This window comes from Camelus bactrianus, chromosome 10 (genome assembly GCF_048773025.1).
Source record: "Camelus bactrianus isolate YW-2024 breed Bactrian camel chromosome 10, ASM4877302v1, whole genome shotgun sequence".
Taxonomy (NCBI): domain Eukaryota; kingdom Metazoa; phylum Chordata; class Mammalia; order Artiodactyla; family Camelidae; genus Camelus; species Camelus bactrianus.
Window position 1 is genome coordinate 72,586,060 of NC_133548.1, and position 20,913 is coordinate 72,606,972.

General features: G+C 40.5%; 1 long non-coding RNA gene across 5 annotated transcripts in view; it reads left to right on the forward strand.

Moving 5' to 3' along the window:
* The first annotated feature begins 7,169 nt into the window (after nucleotides 1-7,169).
* Nucleotides 7,170-20,913, forward strand: part of LOC141578923 (uncharacterized) — a 69,458-nt gene continuing 55,714 nt past the window's right edge. For all 5 annotated transcript variants that reach the window (XR_012509819.1, XR_012509818.1, XR_012509820.1 and 2 more), the window contains exons 1-3: nucleotides 7,170-7,261; nucleotides 7,451-7,634; nucleotides 7,815-8,679. This is a non-coding gene — a long non-coding RNA (uncharacterized LOC141578923). The remainder of the gene's footprint in view (nucleotides 7,262-7,450; nucleotides 7,635-7,814; nucleotides 8,680-20,913) is intronic.

A 20,913-nucleotide genomic window follows, 5' to 3' on the forward strand; every position in this document is an offset into this window, starting at 1 on the left:
TACTATACCATCAGATTTATGTAGTTCTTAGAATTGGTTTTCTTACTAGTCCATGACTTGTCAAGGCTAGTAGATGTGTATATTCCCTCGGTCCAGACACTGCTTCCTTTTATGCCCCACAGGAAGAAGTGCTCTGGACAAAGTATACAGTCATTTACACTGGTTATGCCAGAATGTGATTGCAGAGAGCTTTCACTTTCCACACTATACATATCTGTATTGTTTGAATTAGAAAAAATACACATACATACTTGTAGATAATTATCTATCCCTAGTACTAAAAATGATAGTATATCTGGTGTTACTATTTGACTTCTTGCATATTAAAAAAAAAAGGAGTTAAACAGAGGAGGCAGCTTAATTATTTTTCTGTCTATAATAGTCATGGATAAGGTTTTAAGAATGTGGGAAAAGATGACTTAGACACAGAAATAAGAATGTGAGGCTATTAAGTACTGAGCATTTCATTCTTAAAGACATGGAGAGGAATTATAAAGGATAGTGAGAATGTATATAACAGAAAGAGGTGGCAAAACATATACAAGAGAAGCATCAACATGATGGGAGGAAAGAAACACACTTTCTACTTAAGAAAATGAGAGAAGTAAAAACATTACAATCTTTAGTTAGAATAGGACTACCTCAAAAAACAGTAAAAGGAATATGGAAGGCCATAAATGCATGCTATAATATCAGCAGAATCCTGGTAGCTCAAAGAGAATTTAACATGACCAAACCAAAATGATGACATTTTCATCCTTTTTGGTAGATATTTAGTGTGGAAGTGTTCTTGTTGTCCTGTAAACAAGGCACTACTACTTGGGAAAATTAATTTTTGCTGTGATAAATTCTTTGATGGTGGAGTGGCTTCATACAATTTGTGCTGAAATAATGAATTTGCCAAGTATGAAAAATTAAATTAAAAAAGTAGATGAATAAAATAAGAACTGACTTGAAAATGGCCAAACACACTTTACTCAATGCAGGGATTGTGTGATGGTAGCAGAGCATTAGAAAGAGGCTAGAATTTGGAACCGAGAAAGCCAGAGTGCAGGGGAGGGGAGTCTTGACAAGGCAAGGGACTTAGCCATCAGGACTTTTTTTTTTTTTTTTTTTTTTAAGAAATAGGCATCCTTAAAGTTCAAGATGAACCCATGAGGTCAGAAACTAAGCAACAAGCAAGCAGAAGTGAGTATAAATAGATGTGAGAATTAAGTCTAATCATTGGGTCAGAAACTGAGGAGGCGAGCAGAAGATGTAGAGGACACAGTTACTGGAGTTCAGAGAGCTAGGGACAAAGAGTGGTTACTAGTATGGTTACTGGCAAAGAGGGAGAACCTGGGGGCCATAGATTTCAGAAGAGAAAGGTAAAGCAGATAGCCAGAACTTGCCTGGTGGTCTGGAACCAGAAAATTCCTAACAACTGGGTGAGTAGAGTAAACATAACACTTTGATTATGTGAAAAGCTGTCTCCAGAAGTTTCTCCATCATTACCATAAAGACATTTCTTAAAGAAATCAGTATTTCTAGGTCTCAAAGTGTAGAAATAGGAAGATGCACCTGAGCAGACACAGCTTCCTGTCAGGTTTTCATGGTGATAATCATTCAATAATGTTATCTACAACATTTCAAAGTTGGTGTACCCTCCCTGTCTCTGCTACAAAGTGACTCCTTGTCTGTCATCTCAGCCCTATCACTAGAAAATCATCTAAACTATTTCTCATGTAACTATGATTTACGATTGTGTTTTCCCTTTCAATTCAGTCACTTGATTATTCGTATTCTGATGACATTTTCCCACCTGTTAGGTTATGCCCTCAACTTAACTAAATGAGGTATTTTACTTGAACGACTAGTTTCAACTATGAGCCAGTGAATCCCCAATACCTATTCCTGAATAACGTCTGAAGCAGATTCTGTAACTTTCTGGGAACTTTCGACTATGAAAACTTTGTAAAAAGATTTACCCTCCCCCTCACTGTCTCTGTGTACTTTTTCTCCCTCCCTCCCTCCCCTCTCAGAGTTATGACTCTTCCAGTATTAAGGACAGAGAGGATGGAGGAGGGGAAAAGGGCAAAATCTCTTTTCTTGGCTAGATTCTACTTCAAGCCCCTTTGAAAGTTGATGCCTTCAGCATGGCAGACATCCAAATAATGAATCTCTTGTAGGTATATGTGGGAACGTTTGAAGAGCCCGGCGGGGCCATTGGTAGGAACTGGTACCGATACACCACTAGCTAGAAGGCAGGATTTCTGGCTTGACACGGGGTTCAGTTCTGGCTTCCTGCCTCCCTGAGGTCTAGCCACATCTTCTATCATTAAAACTCCAAGTTTGTAGATTTATAACTTATTTCCTGGTTCACTAATCCCCTGAGCTGATATCTGCTTACTGCACCCTGGCTGTTCTACTTTTGAGTTCTCTATTTCCACTACTGCAGATTTTTTCTTTGTTTGCACTTAGCTGTATATTAATACTGTTTGCTATGTTTTTCCCAGTGTTTACACACCACACATACACCTGCATTTGGGGAATGGGGTTGCGTAATGCAGTAGATCTGAAGAAGGGTTCTAATATGTGAATTCTGAGAAATGCTCACCGAATGAGTCTGTGATATGGATGGAATTGTATCCTCCCCACCCCAAATTCATATGTTGAAGCTCTAACCCCCAATATAGACATAGGGCATTTGTGGAGGTAATTAAGGGTTAAATAAGATCATAAGGGTGGGGCCCTCATCCCACAGGACTGGGGTCATTATAAGAAGAGGAAGAGACACCAGAGATCCTTTTCCTCCATGCACGCACACAGAGGAAAGGTCATGCGAGGACAGAGCAAGAAGGTAGCTGCCTGCAAGCCAGGAAGAAAGGACTTGCCAGAAACCAACCTTTACGGCACCTTGACCTTGGACTTCTAACCTGTGAACTGGATGAATATAAACTTCTGTTCCTTAAGCCATCCAGCCTGTGGCATTTTATTACAGCAGACTAATACAGTCTGATTATCAGTGCCCATGCCCATGCCTACTGAGGAGCTCTGCACCAGACCCCCTTGAACTCTTAACAACTGTAACTACAGTGGGAAACCCCAACTCTGAGTCACCAGAGAACATTGTGTGGACCTATATTGCTATAAAATTGTACTCTAAATTTGCCTGGGCCTTGGATAACGTTTTCTTTGTTCTTGCTCATCCTTCAGTTTCTTTAATCAACCCATTCCATTCCTTACTTAGCCTCACTCCGTTTTGGCTGATGACTATAGGAACCGCTGTTATATCAGGAATATTGAGATGGCATTTTTGAGCCTATGTCATCCTTCCTCTAAACTTAAACTTTTTTTTTCCTTTTTCTTCTACATCAGAAAAGAGGTGTTTCTCTTTCTTTTCAAGGTGAATCCCCTCTGTTTTAGATCCTCCCTTCTCCTGACCTCTGCACATGCTGCCCAGCATTTTCAGCTTCCCTCCTTTGACCCCTTCCTCTCTGCCATCAAAAACGCATAAATCAAAAAATTGACTTTCAGTGACCTGGTTTTTGATGTCTGGTAAATTGGCTTTTTTCCAATACAACTGATCCTTGAACAACCCAAGTCTGGGTCCACTTGTATGTGGATTTTTTTCAGTACCATTTTTTCTGTACCATTCTCAGTTGGTTGAATCCAAGGATTCAGAACCTCTTGTGCAGAGGGAGGGCTGACTGTAAAGTTATAGGCAGATTTTCAGCTGCCAGGCGGGTGGCCGCCCCTAAACCCTGTGTTGTTCAAGGGTCAATTGTATTTCTATCTGGAAGAAAAAAAATGACCCTGAAACAAGTTCCCTCAGGTCACAAGAATAAAAGAACAAGGCAGTGGATATAAATTTAGAAGTCATCATTGAAGAGGTGACATTTATTTATTCATATCAAACTAATTTAATTTTATGCACCCATTATGTGCCAGATCTTAATAGAGGTGGCATGTAATAAGTGTTAATAAATGTTTCTTTGTGTAAAAGAATAGATGAATTACTTACCTTGATGATAATGCCTCCTAAATAGATATATTTCATGTTTTCTTTCCTTAGTAAGATGAGAGGATATTTGTCAAGATCAACAAATGATTAATGAATAAATTAATGAGTAACACTATCCTTATTCTCAAGGGGCCAAAGTCATGAAAATGGGTGTACTTTATGAAAGTTAAGATAGAAAGAAATGCTCAAGTGTAAGAGCTTTATTGGAAATAGCCAAGGAAAGAGAAAGAAGAACCAGTGAAGAACACAAGAGAATATCAGGACAAAGGAGGGAAAGAGACCATGAAGTGCGTCAGTTACCTAAAGGCACCATAAAAAATGGAGCTCTTCTAGCTCCACTCTAAATGGTCCAAATCAGAAGCTCTGCTGCTGTGGCCCCAGGAGCGTGTGTTGCTAAGCTCACACTAGTAATTCTGCACATTCCTAATATCTTGAAAAACAGAGAAGTTTCAAAGGAAAGGTGGAAAAATTATCTAAAAATATAAGCACTAAAAAATCTGAAAAACATGAAGTGTACCACAAATGTGAGAAAATCCTTCTGATTTTCCTATTTTTAGCATAAAAAGATACTGACGTAAGCATATACCAGGGATGGTGGAACAGAAAGCCATAAGCCTGGATTCTTGATGGCTATGTTCAGCAGCTAAATCGATCATACCATCACCTACTTCTGAACTTCTGTTATGAGAATAACTCCCTATTCATTACAATAAAGTAAGTAGGGTAAAAATGTATATTATTGTTTACAGTGAATTGACTTTGTAATAAGGGGTAAAGAATGAATGCTTAAGAATAATAACAGTTATTGAGCATTTACTACACACCAAGTGTTATGTTCAGAGTTTTGTGTAAACAACTCACCAAAACCTCACGACAACCTCCTATTAGTGGGAAAATACATGAGTTACTCGTGGAGGTGAAGGATAACAAAGGTAGTAAATATTTGTTTCATAGATCATGAAAGGATAGGAAAATAGATGTGGGAAACTTGCTAATTCTCAGGTACATCTGGCATTTCTCCTGCCCATCTTTTGCATTAATTTAAATCTTACATCTGTTTTGTGGCACAAGTCAAATCCACATCCTCCTTTAGGAAATCTTCCTTAACAACATTTAAATAACATCTTTCCCTTTTTTTGACTCTCTGGAATTTAGATTTAGAGCCATGACCCTATGACCTAGATTATACATTTGGTGGTAGAAAAAAATGCCTTAGACCTAGAAGAGTACAGGATGTTAAATAATTCCTGTCAAATGATGACATTTAACCGTTTTACGTTTTTCACCTATAAAAATTTTCCATTATGTGACTTGAAAATTCTTATTTTAGGTTTACCTGTAATCATCTTCATTTAAGTCAGCAAATGTAGTTAATTGGTTACTAATAGATAACAGTTCTTGTGGTTTTCAGCTAAGTTATGTTTCTCTTCACATCTCTCTCTGGTGATCCAGGTTAATGGAAATTTGAGAACATACGTAACTACTTTTTATGAAGCATTAAATATTTTTCTTCTTTTGCCTCCCTACACAAGTCAGTTCTCTTTAGCTTCCTGCAGTGATTAGAACTGACACATTCACATATGTATAAATGCATATTTTGGAAAATACAGTTTGAAAAATATGTTGCTGTTGGTATGTCTCTATTTTGTACTATTGCTAGAGGCATGTGACAGAATTCTTGAGGAAATAAAGATCCCAGTGTTTCCCTTTACACTTAATTACACTGAGAATTTTAGGAAGCTATCTCCATGAGTTATACAGGGCTAGTTCATATTGAATTGATCAGCTTATCAGAAAAGATGTCAGTAGTTTAGATTTATGCCCCTAAAAGGAATATACTTTAATAGTTTACAAAATACATTACTCTGAAAACATGGCCTATCTTCAAACAATGTTAACATCCCAAAGAGTAACTGGCCATAGGATTTAAATACGTTTATAAATTTGCATTGGAACTAAAAAAGATATTCAAAACTTATTAAAATACACTTGTAAGATTAAATATTTAAAAGTAAATTGAATTATTATATTATTATTATGCAGTGATATATCACTGGATCAATTAAATCCATAGAATAAGTGAGTTCTAAGATTAAAAGGATTTGGTTTTATCATATACAGTGGCATCTTCAAATTTAAGTAGTTTCATTTTTTTAGGAAATGCTAATTAAGCAATCAAATATTTTCTTGATTTTTACAATGAAAAATATGCCATTAAGATTTCAGTGCTAAACTTCTGGGAGAAAAAAATGAGTTTCCTAATGTAATGTGTACAGTTATTTATATATTGCTTTCTATTTGAAGAATGAAAATATAAAAATCAGACTACACAGTACAATCATCTTGACTATGACAGCAAAAATATCTTATTGTATGTGACTCACATTTCATTAAAATGCATATAAATATGTTCTGGGATATATGTGTATATAATCTACATAAATGAAAACTCTATTGAAATCAAGTTCTCAAATGAAGACGCTGAGTAATTTTTCATGACCACAACACTTTAAGAGAGTATATTTTATTATTTGGAACTTCAATAAACCCACAAAGTGAACAGATTCTAGTTTAATCTATTATCCATTTTGCTAGTGCACTATAGCAATGAGTCATATATTACGTTAATGTCAAATTCTTGATTAAAGTAGAATACATAATTCAATTTTCTACTGCGACTTCCTTGGAGGAAAAGTTGGGCGAGAGCCAGTGATTCTTAAATGTCTCTAAGCCGTTTTGAAAAGTTAATCTGTTCCTCTGTTAAGATGTTTTGAAATAGTGTCAGGAAGGGCTATTGTACCCACCGACCAATTTCTTAACAGTGATTAAAGAGGAAAAATGGTGCGATCTTGCCCGGTGCTAATTTTGCATGTCAAGGGCACAGCTCAAAAGGTTGGTAGTGTTTGACCTGGTAAGACACATAAATTGATAAGTATAATTTTTTTTTCAACAGGGTTAACTTTTAATTTTTTGCTTTTTAAACTTTTTACATATTTTGTTTCTAATCCTTCCAAAACATTTTAATATAAATGCTACCAGAGTGAACCTACATAATAAAGTCCTTCGCATATCCTGTTTGCTTTTAGGAAGACGTTATTAACATTAATTTTTCCAGTCCTGGAGTTAAGAGAAAGGAGGAGCCTCTGCAGAGCTTATCTTTTGTTCTGATGAAGTGGTCCTGAAAACACTGACAAGGTCTCTCGAAGAGCCGCCACGGTTAGTTCAGAGGTAAGACGAAGATGGAGCACGATGTCTTAGGTAAGACACGAATCTTTACACACGTATGTATGCGTGTGAAGGAAAAACCGTTTTGTCACTCCAACGGTTTCTTTTTTATTAACTTGCAAAGTCTATTGAAGGTTGGGGCAAGGCCGGTCACCTTTCAGCGTATCAGTCTCAGCACGTTACCCTGTGTTTTGTTTTGTTTTCATTTTCTTTTCATCCCAGGAAAGGTGCTGGTTCGAGATGCTACAAGTGAACTAAAAGAGCCAACAGCTTGGCATAGGTAGAAAAAGCAAACTCAAAACGGAAACTCGGGGACTCTGAACGCGGATCCTGAGGGGCCTGCGTTAACCCTTAGGCGCTGCAACAGGGATCCCCGGAGTCTACAGGCCGACTAGCAGGAACAGAGGTGAGGAGCCGGGGCCCATTGGGGGTGTGGGCTGTCCTCTCCAAGGAGGCACTTCTGTCGTCCGGCGCCTGGTCAGGGCCCAGGATAGGCACCGAGTCCCTACGGAGTGGAGCAGAGACGTGGCGAGGAACCGCTCAGATGTCCGCAGATGCGGGCGTCAGCTTAACCTGTCCTCGCCAGGAGTGCTCGCTCGCCGAGTCCACCCGCCCACCTCCGGGGCTCTGGAGGGCCGCAGGCCTGGGGATGGCTCGGGCGGGGCCCCAGGTGAAGGGCGCCCGAGTTCGTCTGAGGCAGTCATGGCTCTCCAGCCTCCACAGTCGCGGGAGCCGCCCGGACCCGCACCGAAACAGCAGCTGTGACTGACAAGTCACCGCCCGGCGCGCCAGAGCCCCCCCCGCCCCCTCCTCCCCCCCCGCCCCCTCCTCCCCCCCGCCCCCTCCTCCCCCCCCGCCCCCTCCTCCCCCCCCGCCCCGATACGTCATGGAAACACGGACGTCAGAGCCTCTCAGCCAATCCCTGGCAGCGGCCGGAGGAATGGTGCGAGCGGGAGGGGGCGGGGGCAGCGGCCGGCCGAGGCGTTAGGCGGAGGAAGAGAGGGAGGGGCGCGCGGAGGCGCGAGTCCCCCCGCCCCTCACTCGGGCCACCCTTTCCCCACCCCGCGGCAAGTTCTAGTCGCCGGGGGCGAGCTGGACTGCCGGCGGTGCGCTCGCCGGGTCCTCCCCTTAAACGTCCTCTCCGCGCCGCTCGGCCCCTAGTCTCCGTCCTAGCCGCGCTTCCTCCGCGCGCGCGTCCCTGCCCGCCCCCAGGCTCCCCGCGGGCCGCGTCACGTGATCGCGCCTAGCCAAGGCGGCGGCGGCGGCGGCGGCGGCGGCGGCGGCGGCGGCGGCGGCGGCGGCGGCGGCGGCGGCGGCGGCGGCGGCGGGAGAGGCGGCGGCGGGAGAGGCGGCGCGAGGTTCGGCGGCGGCGGCATTGGCACTTGCTGCGCTGCCAGCGTGGAGCGGGAGACGTGAAGGTGTGGAGAAAAGGGAGCGCCAGACCGGAACGGGTGAGTTCTCCTCCCCTGTCTTCCCCGGCAATCTTGCGGGCCACCCGGTGCAAACGGGGCCCCTGCCCGAAGCTTCGCGAAGCCCCCTTGTGCTCGACTGTCCGCTTCCCGGGGGCCGCGGGCCTCTCCTGGGGCGGACCGGGCTGCGGTGCTCACGAAGGGGCTGCACCCCGCCCGCTGCTGCTGTTGCGGACGGCGGCGTGAGGCCGGCGGAGCTGCCCGTGGTGAGCGCGGCGCGCCCTGTGTGCGGCTCTGCGGAGCCCAGGAGGCGGGTCCTGCGGGGACTCGGGCGGCCACTCGGCGGCTGCCGGGCTCTGTGCGCGGGCCGGGCCGGGCGCCGCCGCCGCCTCCTCCTCCGCCGCCGCCGCGCCGCCTCCTCACAGTGCAGCGTGAGTAGGGAGCCCCGGCTGGTGGACGCCGAGCCTCTCGGCTCTACGGCCGCCTTATCCTCGAGGTGCAACCGAACCTCCGCGTGGCGCCCGGAGTCCTGCGAGCCTCCTTCCGACGCGCGGAGGACCGAGCCCCCCTTCTCTGCGCTTCCCGCTGTCCTCGCCGCCCCTTCTCCCGACCCTCCTGCAGCCTCCCCTTCCTTTCCTCCTCAGAAAACGGTTCCTGCTGCCGGGCGAGGTGAGTGTCGGCTGCCTCCCGCCCGCGGCGGGGGCGGCGGGGCAGGTCACCTGCGGGGGAGGCCGGGCGGAACGCTGAGGTCGGGGCGGCGCGGCGGGGATCCTGACAGCTGGGTGCTCCGCGGACTGCGCGGATTCCGGAGAAGTTGGCGGGGGCGTTCGGGGGGCCCCTTGCAGGTGGTCTCCCGCCGTGCCTGCCCCGGGAAACCGTAAAGGTGAGCGGGTTCTTATGCGTGCGCCCCAGCGCTGGGTCCGGCCAGTAGTCTCCGCCCAGGGCCCGAGGGACGGGGCTCGGTGGTGGGACTTCGCGTCTTCACCCGCAGTTCTTTGGCTTCTCCCAGCCTCCTCGGCCGCGCCATAGCCCATCCTGCCGCCGGTCGCCCCCTCCCCGGCGCCTGGTGACCTTGAGGGCAGCGGTGCCCAGCACTGTTTCCCCGCGCCCCGGGAGGGTCACCCCTCTAATCCCCGGTTTCGGCCCCACTGGCGCTCCGCAGGCGGAGAGTGGGGCCCACGTTGGCCCCCGGCCCGGGCCGGTTGATTGATGCGTGTCACACCGGACGGTGATTCCCCGGGAGTTGGCGAATTGCCTCGCCTTTCTCCCGGCGTCTCCTGTCTGGCCCCCCAGGATGTTCACGGTTGCTTCCTATTCGCTTTTTTAGACTTAGTGTAAAAGAAAGGGAGGAAAAAACCCCCTGCGTCCTCCACTTCTTTTTGGGAAGGGTCAATGAGAAAGAACCGCGTTCCATTTGCGGTGTTGTGGGGTGTGCTCCCTTTATTCCTTCCTGCGGGAGAATCCGGTGGCTAAGCTAGTTAGCGACCCCTGGTCTGCGCCGCGGTCACTAGCCGGGTTGGTCTCTGTGCGCATTTCATTCACCAATTTTCTGCGGGACTCGCAGCGCTGGGAGTACTCGCATCCTGTGCGGTGCCGCGGTGCTTGGCGCTGAAGGAAGGACGAGAGGTGCAGAGGGGGTCTTTAAATCTGCGGAGGTGTCGACCGATCTCTGCGGGCGTGTATTTGCCTTTCCTGGGGTTAGAGCGCAGCAGACAGCCACCTTTCGCTATGCATAAGCTGTGCATGCTACTTTTCTGGGTATCTTAATCATTTAATGGCTTCTGTTGGTATCGACTGCTATTCATGATAAATTAGTTGTATGGGTTTTTGTTCATATGAGTGTGGATATCTGCATATATGTGGGCCATCCGCCTTTCAACATGGAAGCCTTTGTTGTGTTTAACCTCCTCCACCTGAAGACAGTCTTACTTTAAAATAAAGCTCTTGTTCAGCGTGGGTGTATTTTATAATAAGAAGTACTTGTAAGGATCTGCTTTGTATGAGGCTTTCTTCGGGGTGAGGGTGTGTAACCCTTTGGATGGTGGCCCACGTGAGTGAATGAAGGGCCTTCACTGCTGGCCCTCCTGCCAGCCTTCCCCAGACTCCCTGCCCTTGTGTGTGGCAGAGGCGAATTGGGGGAATTAGAGGGATTGGAGGAGAATCTGCCTTTTGTACTTGAGCGTTTCACTTGGATCTCCCTTGCCCTCTTTTTCTTTTTCTTTTTCTTCTTTTTTGTCCTGGTGAGTTCAAATTTGAAGTAAATGAAACATTTTCCTTAAAGGGCATATTTGAAAAACTAGTATATGAAATGGGTTTGATTTGGCCGTGATTTCAGGGGGATGTTTTAGTAGTTTCTATCTTACTTCGCATGAGACAGTTAAATTGCTGTAATTAAGGGTGGATTTCTCTTGATTTTGGCTTGGGTGTAACTTTGAAAAGTAACTGTTGTTTCCTACCATATAGTCTGCAAAAGTGACTCACAAACGGGTGAGTTGAGGACAGAGCGCCACCTTTAAAATTTCGGCATTTTCTTTTATTAAAATGGTGAAAATTATGCCTTCTTGATTTTTATTGCAATTGTCTTTCCTGGCACCCCCATTTAGATGCATAAGGTGAAATTGTCTTCATTTTCTTTGTAATTCCTCACTCTGTAATTCCTCACTCTGAAGGTGGGATTTCTGCATTTGTATGGGAAATCATGGTTTTTTTTAATGGAAGCTTGGAATTTAATCTAGAACTCTGAGATGAAGCAATAAACTAGATTTGATTTGTGCTTATAATAAAATAGTGGGGGCAAAGATAGTGTGGATCTACTTAGGAAAAGAAGTAAGGAAAGTAATAGCTTCATCATAAATAGATGTTTATTTAAAACTAGCCATCGCCACTAAGTTAGGGTACCTACCAGCATGATAGTGGTTTTATAAATGTTTTTAGCTTCAAGTGCTATTAGCAGATTGTAAAGTAAACATGCAAAAAATTAAGCTTGTTTGAATAAGGTATAGTAATTCTTTTTTTGCTTTTCATCTTCCGACAGCTTTCCTTTTATGGTTTGCGAGTTTTACAATTGTTTTTAAATAATACAAATGAGGACTTCCAGCTGGAGTACTTACACTCAAAGTTGTTGAAGACCATATTGGAAAAAGTGGTTTCTGCGTATGGCTCTTCTCAAATGTATCTCATATAAAAATAAATGGAGTTTTTAATGCTTAGAAAACAAATGCTGTAGTGACAGCTGAATGGGTGAAATTTCTTTCCTTGCCCACTTGTTCTCTCCTGCACCCTTCTCCCCCATATCAAAAATTTAAGGTACTCTAACTCTTTAGACACAGGGTACTTTTTGATGATTATGACTGCAGGTGTAACATAAAGAAAAAAAGATTTAGCTTTTCAAGTAATGAATAAATTAATGTGTGGATATTACCCAAATATAGTTTTAATTACAAACCACAAGATAGTACCGTTTCTGTCTGCATTTAAGTTTTAATTCCGCACTTGCAGTTTTTACATAGACTTTTGTGTGCATAAGCTGTTGAGCTATAGATAGTTTTATTAAACTAAAAAATCCACTTGAGATGAAAGGTGGTTTATGCTCGTCAATCTGTAGAATATGGTCCCAGGTTAAAGGACATTATTTGAGCAATGAGGTTGATGTATGCAGAGTGATTACATATCATTATGCATACTTTGATAAAATCCTTGTTTTGTGGGTTATTTTTACCAGTTTCTTCTGACAGATTAACTTTGTTTTCGATGAAACATTCTCTTGCCATGTGAATTGAATTGCTTAGGTCAACAAGTTTTAAGAGGAATGGCTCATTAAACCATTGGTGGTCGTTAGTAACAGAAAAGTGTCCCTTTTTTCCTTACGTTTTTACACATGCATTCAATTGAAACTGGTCATTTTCACTTTTTAAATCTGGAATTTTGTAATGAATGAGATCATGAAGCAGAAACTTAAGAATTAAATTTTTGCAGCTTCGGTAAGAGTATTGCCCAGTTGAAAGGGAATAACTATTTTCTAGTAAGTATCATGATGTATAGAAGGGCACTGTGAGAGTAGCTTATTTTGGAATATATAGAATCTGAAGTAAAGTTGAAGGAAAATGATACAATAGTTAAGGGAAAAATTTTCCCCCAAAACTTTAAAAGATTTATCTTTTAGCTTTTATAAATGTTTTAGGTACACACACATACATCATTGCCTTGTTAAAATTTTTTATTGTGGAAACTGCACAACATGTCAAAGTAGAGAGAATAATATACTTACTGACCAGTTTTGACAGTTAAGAATTCATGGTGCATCTAATTTCATTTCTGTTTTTACACAAGAAACAGGTCTATATAAATGGGAACATAGGGCAGATACTTGAATTGAATTCCTATGTTTTATATTTGTAATTTATAGGATTTACACAATAACGTCCAATATCTAATTGCATCCAAAAGATCAATTTTTATGTTCATTGTTTCTGTGATAGCCTGTTTTACAGCAGGCACCTAAAGACAATGTCTCTTAAATTTTAATGATAATGCCTTTGATTTAAAAAATGCTTTACAGTATTATAGAATGTATTAAATACTATCTCATTTGATTTTCACAATAAATATTTCTGTGAAGTGAGTAAAATAGATAGCTGTGCCTTCCTTTTTCTTAGGTAGGTGAAATAATTTGTCTAGGCCCTAAGGTCATAGAATCTGGCCAGCAGCTGGATTAACCAGAACTGAGCTCTAGGTGGCTTCTAGGTTTTGCTTCATTGCTCTTTCCATTACACATGTGTATGTAAGTATATGAAAGTTATATAAGTTTATGAAAAATCAGTTTCTGACCAGAGTAAATTTAATAGTAGATTATAAACAGTTTTGTTTGGATTTAACTTTATAAATTTAATCATTGCCTCTATTTGGTGTTATGTAAACAGTTCATACCCTGATTTTGTTAACAGCCGAGTAAATGAATTTGATCATATTTGAAATACTGTATTGTTAATATGATGGATTGGATGATCTTTAAGTTAAGAATTTTATTCTGAAAGACCTGTTGGTCTTTGAAATGATTAGAGGATATTTTAACTTGAGTTAAAAATAAAGTGGCCTATACTTAAAAGTTTCTTCTTTTAATTTCTGCTGTGATTTTTTTTAATGCATTTGTTTTTCTGCCACAGCATATTTATTACCTAAGTCTTTTTGAAATATTAATTTGGTATGTAATGAAATTTAATTTTAAAAGGCCACAAATGAGATTTTAGTTTTCAAAATCCAAAGCCTTGTTATAAATCTCACAGGGAAGGTGGTGGTTCTCCTGTATGTGTGCACGAGGACCACCTTGGGGAGTTGCTGAAAGTGCAGGTCCCCTGGCGTTGCCCCTGCAAATCTGATTCAGCAGATATGGGGTGGGGCCGAGGAGTCAGCATCTTGAGAAACACTGACCCTGAATTTATATCTAGGTTAAAATTACGTTACATAGTAGAGATCCTTTATAAATTGGAAGGATGACATAGATGTATTTGATTTTGAACGTGGCAGAGTTAGTGTTTTCAAGTAATTTTGACTGTTATAGCCAAGTTTGATTTGGGATTTGGTGATTTTTATGACAGTTGTAAAACTGGCAAATTGAAAATATTTTTGTTATCTGTGTGCAGTCTTTCAAAAGATCCATCTACAGTTATTTATTAAGTTAGTTATTAAGTGCTATAAAGTCCTAGACACAGAATGTTCTTCTCTTTTTTGTGCCCCAGTGTCTACCATTTTGAAATGACTTGAACAGGGGGCTCATTAATGTAAACATAATGCATGCTGTGTCAGTACAGTACTGTACATTTATACCTTAGTCTAGCGCTTAATTTTTGTAAGAAGGGAAGACTTTGGATGTTCCTTCAAATTAAAAAGACATAAATTGATGGATAAGTAGTATACCTTATTAATTTCAGTTAACAAGTAGTTATTCTTTCCAAAAATAGCAGGTTTGTCCTTAATGACCTTTCAGATGTAAGATAATGATATAAGACTAATTGGTAATTTATCATCTGTGCAAGAAAACAGAAGTTAACTGCTATTATATGTAAATATTAAATAACAGTTTATGTAGTTCAGTACAAATGTACTGTAGGGTCCATTTGATGTAAACTGATCTGACTTTTTTAACCATTTTATGTAGTGCTGTGTACCCCATATGGATTTCTTTCTATTTAAGAGCAGATTTAAAATGCAATTGTTTTTGCTTTACTTATGACACTGTAGTAAATAGCCTGCATCTGTTTTTAAAGTACATTTTATAATGAAATTAATTTCAAAACAAGTCCATCTCAAGACTGTGCTGAAGTTTTTTGTTCATTTTTTCCAAAAACTTAGGCTTGTTGGTTATGCTTTAGGATATATTTAGGAATCATAAGTTATAATTTACTAATGCTTGTGGAAATCTAAATTAATAAAGATTTCTGGCAGAGAGATCCAGATAAACTGTGGAAGAGACTTTTCACCATATTCTTTTAAAGCTATTTTATATATAAAAACAGGACTGGGACTGTTAATTATTCTAAACAGTATGTAGTGTTTTTAGTTACCTCTTCGGTAAGAATATTATTTGGTATTTCTAAGTACAATAACTTCCAACAATGTGGAATCTCAAAATTCAGGATACCTGCTTTTTATTAATGTTAAAGTCACGTGGGCCTCTGGAGGAACGCGTAAGGATGGTTTTGAATGGACCAGTGCTTGCTTACATTGTGAAATCTGAGATTATACCCTCTAACTGTAAGCTGGTATCACTACTGTAAAGACCTGATAAATTTATGACTGAAAGTTGTATTTTCTGAAAAGTAGCTCTTAAAAAGAATTTGTTTAAAAGGTGCCTTTAAAATAACTTGATTATTAACAATGTGAATTTATTGTTCATTGGGTTAACTAAGTTTGCTCCCTGAAAGATGTTAAGCAGTGTTTCACTCTCAAAATTCTCAAATCTGCTGCTTTAATCTACTTTTGATATTTGTGCCAGATTTTTGTTTTGTTTTGTTTTGTTTTTAAATAGCTTTCCTGCTGTCGTTTCTTCAGTAAAAGCTTCAGTGGTTCCTCATTTTTCTCTTTATCAAGATGCAACTTGACTTTGAAGACCTTTTATAAAGTTAGCTCCGTATTTTCTAAAGTGTGTTTTAGAACCCTGATTCTAAGAAATATTAATAGGGATTTTATGGAGGGGAGGAGAAAACCCAAATCCAAGATATGCTGGTTTATGCAGTTTTCCCATTTGGGACTTCTCCCATACTTTGGTATACTAACATGGACTGAATCTATCTAAATGTGTTTAGCATTTTGCTCCCTTATTTCACAGAATCCCTTTTAGTGAAGCATCCACTTGTTACTTTGTATATTACTTAACCAGGGTCACCACTTTGCACACCTCCAGGAGGTGCTGTTCGCATAGGACACAATATAAATCATGTTTCCTGGAGTTGAGAGCAGTGTGCAGGACTGTAGTACTGTTGACTGCCTGCTGCATGGCAGTCATGTCTGACAGTCTTCTCCCTACACTCTTCTCACATCTTTGGCTTTGACTTCATAATGTTTTTCCTCTCACCTGATAGGACCTGTGATCTTGTCAATCCAAGGGTGGCCATATGTCAAAACTCCACATTAGTCTACCTTTCCCAGTCATCACTCATTGATTTCCTTGTCTGAATTTCTCTACATTTATAGTCTGGCCATACACTTCCCATCTATTATATATCCTTTTTGTCTTAGTAATTTCATTTGGGGATAATATGAATTCAGATAAGAACATGGGTTTTCGAGGATATGTAGAGTTTTATCCCACAGACGTTCAATCAGTATTTTTTGGACATATTGACTTAAGATTTTGACATTGTATAGCTTGCATGAAGGTAAAGCAGATAAAGTGGAGGCATTTTTCTTAGAGCATTTCTAAAGCCTTTTTTCATTTGAAATTTTAACTTTCCTCAGTTGGATTCATAGGACAGCCTGTTTTATTTCTGGAGGGCAGCTACATTTCATAGAATGTTAGGACAATAGAATTTGGCGTCTATATACAAAGTGTTCTCCATTTCTTAATTGCAGTGTAGTAGCTGGTCCGTTTTAGATTTTATTCTAATTGTAATTAGTCATTATAGTAGCTATAATTTTTATCTTAAAATGACAAGTTTCACTTTTCCTTTAGCTTGTGACATCTTTTCCTTTCATCAGGATTGATGTTCTCAAGATATGTGTGTTACACCTTTAATTCATTATCATACTGTGTATAATGTAAAATGCCATAATTTAAAGCATATATTCTGATCTAAAATTTAAAATATGATACCCTTGTAGTTACTGTTTATCAACAGGAAAACTGTTGGAGCCAGGTTTTTAAATGTCTGTTTGCTGCAGGTTCTGACTTTTCTGAGAGTTCTTTTCCATGAAATGAGTATGAACAGTTGGCTCATGACCAACAGGATCATGGTAGGCATCAGAAATGGGTTTAAGTGTATGGTTTTCGTGAAAGTTTAAAGCATAGCAATGTGGTTATTCTTCTAACTGCTTTACTTAAGTCAAGAAAAGAAAGCCTGTAGTTGTATCATTTCTGTTGAATGCTCATGGAGTCATAATTTCAGACATTTGAGCAATTAATGCTTCCTGTAGATTTAGGATGCAAACTGTTACATATCAGTATGCTCAAAAGAAGTTGCTCTCCAGAGATTACTCCTCAGTGATGAGCACAGCTGAAAGCGCACAGGTGCGTCGCTCTTGAGTAGTCTCCCAACCCTGTTATATTTTATAGACCTAATTGTTGCTAAGATATTATAGAAGGACTTAAATGTTGATCAAAAGAGAAGTGTAGAATGGTTTTGGTAGTGAAAAGAAAAAAAATCTGTGAAGGCAGAAATCATTGGATCCAGCAAAAATGAGATGGGTTAGAGGATGATCTTTTCTACTGGATTTGGATCTTTTCTTCTTGGGACACACATGGGTGACACTGGCATATAGTCCATGCTCCCTTGCTTATACCTAGGGTTATGAAAAATTTTCAGTTCCTTTGCTATAATTCTGTCTTTTTCTCTATTTATGCCCCACATCAAGTGAGTGATGCTTTAACTGCTGTTTGTTTCAAAAGATATATGGAGATAAATCAGACTATGAATTTTTATTCATTTCCATGATGAGAGAACACATAATGTGTAGACGGTCCAGCACATTGTAATACCTTAATATGAAAGGTCATACAGCCTGCAACTACTGAAATAGATAGCAAATATTCTTTAAATGTACAGTTGGGTTTGCAAATACCCACAGGGGCCAGAAACTGAGACAAAACCCTGGCAGAGTTGGGGAAAGGACTGTTAGTGTCAGTAACCCAGAACTATAGTAGTTATTACAGAAGCAGACAAAAGGGATGAAGCCAGGGGCAAGCAGAGTGAATTAATTCTAAGTTCCACAAAAAAGCTAAGAGCAACCAAGGGTTACTACTTCAGAAATTGGTGGACTTAAAAAAAAAATAGATGAAGATGACCAGCAGCAGAAGGAAATTTGTCTCTCTTGGGTTGGTCTTGACTTGCCCTGAGACTTGTCCCCTTTCAGGGCTTTATTGGTGAAACATTTTTGTAGTTAGACCAAGAGCGTTTCCCTTTGGAGAAGTTCTGAGTTTATTTGTGTCCTGTGTCCCAACTCATTTATTCATCAACTCTAGACTGCTATCATCATGTATTTTTTTCAAGTTTGAGTTTATGAAACTAGAAAATACATAAGTTAACACTTTACCTTGAACAAATCAATAGAAACAACCACCATGATGTAGTGGAACTTTAATAGAACTTCTTCCATGAAGAGACTATTAAATAAGACAGTATGAAATAAGACCAGTCAGTTTTGAAAAAAAAATTCCAACAATTTTATAATAGTCAAAAATACAGTCTTTGAAATTAAACACTCAGTAGAGAAATGAAACAGTAGATTAGACACAATTAAAGTAAGATTTAGTAAACACCAGAGAATTCATCCATCATGCAATGTAAAGAGACAAAAATGGGAATTTCTGAAGGGTCAATTATAAGACATGGAGGATAGAATGACAAGTTACAGTAAAATTTTAATGGAACTCTGATAGAAGTAAACAGAAGATAGGAAAGAGGTAATATTCATAGAGCTATGTTTTTGAATTGATGAAAAACATGAATCCAGACTGAGTCTCAGTCAGGAGAGAAACACTCAGACACATTATACTGACACTAGAGGACACCAGAAAAAAAAAGTGTAAATGCAACAAGCAAGAAAAAATATGGTTTAGTTGCAAGATAAGTCAACTAGATGGACAGCAAATTTTGTAGCAGAACCAGTAAAAGCCAGAAATGATAGACTAACCTATTTAAATGACATTTGAACAAAATCTTAATGTGGATATGTAAGACAGCCTTGTGAATTTCAGAGGGAAGGGGTGGGAGAACATTCTGGGCCAAGGTCATGGGGCTACGAAGTCCCTTAGATAAGGAGATGACTTGTTCAAAGAAAAGGTCAGAATGGGTGGAGTGTACTGAGAGAAGAGGACAGAAGAAGCAGATGAAATCCAAGAAGAAACAGGGCCAGGCTCCATGGAGCCCTTGGGGCTGTGAGTGAGTGAGGTGTGAACAATTGCAGGGTTTTGAGCACAGAAGTGACAGGATCTGATTCACACTTTAGAGTGATTACAGCGAGTTTTGAAAATAACCTGTTAGGGAGCAAGGGCTCAATTAGGGAGACCACCTAAGAGGCTGTTGTCCAGGTAATCCAAGCTTGGCCCTTGGTATCGGAACAGTAGACGTGGTAAAAATGGTTCCGATTCTGGGACTATTGTGAAGGTAGAGTCAACGGAATTTCCTGATTGATTAGATATAGAGTGAGGCAAAAAGGGCGGAATCAGAGATGATTCAATGATGCGGGGCTTGAGAAACCTGAAGTCTGAAATTGCCTTCAACTGTGATGAAGAGGTGGCAACTGAAGTCCATCTTGGAGAGGGAATACAACTTCGATTTTAAACATATTATGTTTGATAAGAAAGTTCAAGTGCAAGATGAGGTTGCTAGAACTGAGTTCTTTCACCACCTTTTGCTCTTATCACTTAACCCTGCCCTCAACTTAGTAATTAGTCCCTTCATTAAAATCTCTTCAATTATCTTGTCTGAGATTTCTGTTTCCTGTTACAACTGTGAATGATATAATTATTAAATGAATAACTGATTAAGGTAATACAAACTCTTTCACCTGCTTGGGTCCTTAATTCCCCAATCTTTTAAAGTGTATGTTTTGTCACAAATGGATTTTTCAGAACTAAAAAGAAAAATCACTAGGCTTAATTAGTAATAATGTATTTATCTTAGCCAAATTGTAAATAATGAAAATAAGATATGTCACTTTAATGAAACTTTCATAAATAGTAAATAAGGAAACATTTAACAGATGACCTGGAGTGTCCCATGTTTAATTCACCTGCTATTGTCTGCTACTGTAGGAATAATTGTGGACAAGCGATATGTGCATTTGGGATTTTTGGTTTTGTTTTGCTTTGTTCTGTTTCTTTCCCAGGCTGAAAGTCAACAATGATGTGTCCCGGCAAAGTCCAGGAATGCTATTGATCATATGTCTATAGAAAGGGAAAATAATATACATAAAACTCTGTCCAAAGTTATAATTAACTGACAAAGAGAGATTTTCATAACAGAAAACATTGGATATTTGGGGAAAATGGATGCAAAAATATGGAATTTGTCAATTAGTTCTATGGAGATGTGAAACAAAACACGCTTAAAGCTAATGGAGGTCTAGATTCTCCCAAGGGGAGAAACTAGACCCTTTATCTTTTCTGTTTAATTTCACTTGTGAATTAATACACATCTTCCAAGCCCTGGTCTCCCTGCTTCATGCTTGCGGGACAGAACAGGATGGAGGAAGGAGTGCTCCCTACAAAACCACCCTGATCCAAAACAGATGCCACTCATGTTCCAACACCTACTCAAACAACGCCCCTTGCAGGTGTCACGCTCAGTAAAACATCTGCTCTCCAAAACTCAGGATGAATTAAAGAGAGAAAGAAGTAAAAGCCATACTTTTTAGAACTACATTTATATTGGAATTTAAACACCCAAGTGAAAGAGATTTACATAAAAGAATATGACCTACATGGTATCATGTACATGAGTGAAAATTGTTTCTCAGTTCTTCATAAAATTTCAGCTTGACTGGCAGGTACAATGTAAAAACAATATGCACACTCTGCTTTCATTTAGATCTTCACTCTCCCATGTCACATTGGATTGTATA